At 36.4% G+C, this 5,076-nt stretch overlaps 1 pseudogene; it reads right to left on the bottom strand.

Moving 5' to 3' along the window:
- Positions 1-4,628: 4,628 nt before the first annotated feature.
- Positions 4,629-4,789, bottom strand: LOC147822331 (U2 spliceosomal RNA; annotated as a pseudogene).
- Between the last annotated feature and the right edge of the window lie 287 nt (positions 4,790-5,076).

The raw sequence follows: 5,076 nt of genomic DNA, 5'->3' as shown, positions 1-5,076 counted from the left end.
TGTCTGGCGTTGTTTCTGCATCTTCTAATCTGTTCCACTGGTCCTCAAGCCTGTTTCTTTGCCAGTACCATGGTGATTTTATCACAGTAGCTTTGTAGTAGAGTTTCAACTTGGGGATTGTGATACCCTCTGCCATGTCTCTGTTACCTAGAATTGCTTTTGCTATTCTGGGTCTCTTCTTGTTCCAAATGAATTTTTGGATTGTTTTCTCCTGGTCTGTGAAGTATGCTGCTGGGATCTCAATTGGGATTGCATTGAATCTATATAACAATTTTGGAAGTATGGCCATTTTCCTTCCTACCCAGGAGCAGGGGATGTCTTTTCATTTTCTGATATCACCTTCAATCTCTCTTTTCAGAGTGCTATAGTTTTCAGAGAAGAGGTCTTTGATATCTTTTGTTAGGTTGATTCCTAGGTATTTCAGTTTCTTGGATGCTATTGTGAAAGGAATTGTTTGCCCTATTTCCCTCTCAGTGAGTCTGTTCGGTAGAGGAAAGCAATTGATTTTTGTGTGTTGACCTTGTAACCAGCTACTTGACTGAATTTGGTTATTAAGTCTAGAAGACTTTTGGTGGCATTCTTGGAGTCTTCTATATAGAGTATCATGTCATCTGCAAATAATGACAATTTGACTTCTTCATTTCCTGTCTTTTCTCCTTTTATTTCTTTCTCTTGTCTAATTGCCATGGCTCATGTTTCCAAAACTACATTGAACAGGAGTGGTGATAGTGGAAATCCTTGTCTTGTTCCTGATTTTAGTGTGAAAGATTTCAGCTTTTGACCATTTAGTATGATATTGGCTGTTGGTTTTTCATAGATGGTTTTTATCAAATTGATATAGAGACCATCTATTCCAATGTTTTATAGGCTTTTTATCATAAATGCATGTTGGATTTTGTTGAATGCTTTCTCTACATGTGTTGAAATGATTATATAGATTTTGTTCTTGGCTCTATTGATATAGTGTATTACATTGATTGATTTTCGTATATTGAACCGTCTCTGCATCCCTGGAATGAATCTCAGTTGGTCAGGGGGTATGATCTTCTTGATGATCTGCATTCTATTTGCCAGTATCTCATTAAGGATTTTTGCATCTATGTTCATTAGTAAGATTGGCCTATAGTTCTCTTTTTCAGTTGGATCTTGCTCTGCTTTGGGGACCAAGGTGATGCTTGCTTCCAGGAATGATTTGGGAGTATTGCTTCCCTTTCAAATTCATTGAATAGTTTAAACAGTAGTGGCAGTAGTTCCTCTAAATATCTTACAGAATTCAGCATTGAAGCCAGCAGGACCGGGCTCTTCTTAGTTGGTAAGTTTTTAATTACATTTTCTATTTCATTGATTGATATTGAGTCATTTAGAATTTTTAGTTCATCTTCGTTCAACTTTGGTAATTAACACATATTTAGGAATCTGTCCATTTCTTCTGTGTTTTCCATCTTATTGGCTTATAATTCTTGAAGTAGGTATTGATGATCCTCTGGATTTCTGCTAGGTCCATTGTAATTTCACCCTTTATTATTAATTGCATGGATTTGGGCCTTTTCTTTCCTTTTTTGATAAGATTGGCTAAGGGTTTGTCAATTTTGTTTATTCATTTGAAGAACCAACTCTTGGCTTCATTTATTTTTTGTATCATTCTCTTGGTCTCCATTGCATTAATTTCTGCTCTGCTCTTTATAATTTCTTCCCTTGTATGAGCTTTGAGTTTGTCCTGCCCTTATTTTTCTAGAAGTTTGAGGTTCAGCATCAGGTTGTGTAATTGAGCTCGCTCTGTTTTCCTAATGTGAGTATTCACTGCTATGAATTTCCCTCCTAAGACTGTTTTAATTGTGTCCCATAGATTCTGATATGTTGTATTGGCATTGTCATTTAATTATAGGAACTGTCTGATTTCTTCTTTAATTTCCTCCGTGGCCCATTGGTTATTCAGAAGTGTGTTGTTTAGTTTTCATGTATTTATGGAATTCTTGCTGTTTCTTTTGCTATTGATCTCCATGTTCATTGAACTGTGGTCTGATAATATACAGGGGATAACTTCAATTCCTTTGTACTTACTTAAACATGATTTAAGAACAAGCATGTGGTCATTTTATAGAATGACCCATGTACAGCTGAAAAAAATGTGTATTCTGATTTTGTTGAGTGGAACACTCTGTAAACATCTGTTAAATTCATTTGTTCAGGAGATTGTGTTCTAGTATTTCATTGTTTATTTTTTGTCTGTCTATTTCTGACAGTGGGGTATTGAGGTCCCCCACTACTATTGTATTAGTGCTTATATGACTTTTCATGTCCATTAGTATTTGTTTTATATAGTTGGGCACACTTGTGTTTGGTGCCTATATATTAATGTTTGTCATCTCTTCCTCTTGGATTGCTCCCTTTACAAGGATGCAGTGTCTTTCTTTGTCTCTGTTAATCAGTGCTGGTTTGAAATCCACTTGATCTGCAAAGAGGATATCTACCCTTGCTTTTTGGGGGGTTCCTGCCACATGGAGTATTGTTTTCCACCCTTTTACTTCCAGTCTATGAGGTTTTTTTGAATTGTGTTTCTTATATGCAGCATATTGTGGGATCTTCGTCTTGACCCATTCTGCCAGTGTATTTCTTTTGATTAGTTTGTTGAGACTGTTAATATTGATGGTTATAACTGGTATGTATTGACTTATCATTGATTTATCATTGTCATAACTTTTTCTTTTTGTTGGATTCTCCCCCTTTGTGTTTAATTTCTTATCATGCCCAATGGATTCATTCTTCTGAGCTTCCTGGGGTTATGATCTTCATTGTCTTTTCCTAGGATATTGTTTAAAATTTTTTTGGATTGCTGGTTTGGAATTCATGAAGTGCCTAAGGTGCTCTTTTTCATGAAAGTATCTTATTTCTCTATCCATTTTGAAAGATAGTTTTCCAGGTTACACAGATCTGAATTGGAGGTTGTTTTCTTTTAGGGCTTGAAATATGTCACTCCAAGCTCTTCTTGCCTTGTAGGTTTGTCTTGAGAAGTCTGCTGTTATTCTGATGGACTTTCCTTTGTATGTGATTTGTTTCTTTTCTCTAACTGCTTATAGAATTTTGTTCTTCTGTTGGGTTTTTGGAATCTTATCTATTAAATGCCTATGTGTAGATTTTTTTTTATCAGGACTAAGTGGAGTCCTAATGCCTCACTTATCTCTATGTCAAGTTCCTTTCCCCTATTTGGGACATTTTCTGCCATTACTTCTGTGAACAGTTTTTTTATGTCATCTGCATTCTATCCTGTTTCTTCATTGACTCTGATCGTTCTATTGCTGTTTTTCTTTGCATCATCTAGCAGCTGCTGGATTGATTTCTCATGGTTCCTTATTATTTTTAAGATATTTTTCTTTTACTGGTCACTAATTGCAATCTTATCTTCTATATCTGAAATTCTGTCCTGCATTGACTCATTCTGCTGTGTAAACTTTCAATGGAGTTTTTAATATCCTGGAAATCTGTTTGCATCTGTTTTATGGATTCCATTTGTTTCCTATGTTGGGATTCCATCATGTTCTTCAGCTCCTCTATTTTTTTAATCTGTGTCTGCTCTAGATTTATTAATCATGCCTTGTACTATGGGCACAATCTCTTCTGTTATCTGAGAAATTATTTCTTATTTCATTTTTTCCAGATCCTCTTTCACTGCCAGTGCAGCAAGTACAGGTGGTTGACTATCAGATTGTTCCATCTTGTTGTCCTTTGGGTTTGCCTTAGGTGATCCAGAAGCCTATTTGTGAGACTTATTTATGTGTCTTCTCATTTCAACAGATGCAGTCTGCTGTCCATTTGCTGTGGCAACTTTTTGCTCACCCAGTGGTCTTGAATTCCCACCAAGCCATGCAGTAGCCTTTACTCATCTGCTCACCAGTACACCAATTCCTGGCTTCAGAGAGGTGGCTTTCTGTATCCCTGAGCTGAACTGTTGTCTGGGTAGACTTCTGGATGGGGCCTGTGCACACTTTTGATGGTATCTAGGCATGCCTCCTGCTGGAGCCCCTATGTAGCCCTATTCTGGGAGGGCCTTTTCCTGGGGGCTGTCCACTCTAGTTCCTGTTGTCTGTGCAGGCTTTGGCTAGAGTCTCCACACACTTATCAGTGGTATTGTGGCAAGCCTCTGGGCATTGCTTGTGTGCCTGTGTACCTCTTTTCAAGGCAGGTCCTTGGCTGTGGTTGATGGAACTGCAGGCCTCTGACTGAATCCTGTGTGCCTGTGCTTTTATATACACTAGGCAAGCACTGAGATACACCATCAACCCTATATATTTTATTTAAATAAGCTCATAATTTTTATATTCTTCCATGACTTGACTCTTTCACTCAATGTTGTATTTTTGACATTCCTTTATTGTCTATGATTTTTGTCCAACCTTTTGGCTTGCCTGAGCCCCACTGAGTGAAGAGGACTTATCTTGGGCCACATATAAAGTAATATTATTAATATCTATAATTAGCAAAACTTTAAAAAATATTTTTTATTATAGCACTAAAAAAAGGAATGGCAATGTTGGACACAGCTGGCAGCTGTGGCTATGTTTTATTTTCTTTGTTTCTTTTTATTTATTGTTTGATGGCTGCTTTTAGGATAGCACCACACTATCCTTTCTATTGTTTCTATTTTTAGCTTTTGAAAAATGCTGAAATATATATTCATGAATATATGTTCTTATACACATGTATAAGAGATTCTCTCAGGTACATTGGCAGGAGTATAACTTGGTAATAACAGATACTACACTTGATCTTAGCCAAAAGGCCAAGAAGTGATGAGAGTATAACTTGAATTAAGGAGATGCCATCTCTAATTCTTTTTCTAAGCAGCTTCAACTTGAGGAGAGTTCCTATTGAAAATTTTTCCCCAAATGCTCAGTGTAAAATTGTATCTTTGTATGGATTTACCTTGCTAAGTCAGTATTTTTAATATAGGAACCTATTAATGAGAGACATGGTGAGGATTATTTTTTTCCACCATTATGGTGGTGGAATTTCTCCAAGTAGTCTGGCTATTATTGCTATATATACTTTGAGTTTATTTTATTAGATGGATATAAATAT

Source organism: Heterocephalus glaber, unplaced genomic scaffold (assembly GCF_053883595.1).
Source record: "Heterocephalus glaber isolate CG9 unplaced genomic scaffold, H.glaber_assembly_v1.0 deba00001662, whole genome shotgun sequence".
Lineage (NCBI taxonomy): Eukaryota > Metazoa > Chordata > Mammalia > Rodentia > Bathyergidae > Heterocephalus > Heterocephalus glaber.
The sequence above is the reverse complement of the archived record's forward strand: the minus strand, read 5'-3'. Positions and strand labels throughout refer to the sequence as shown.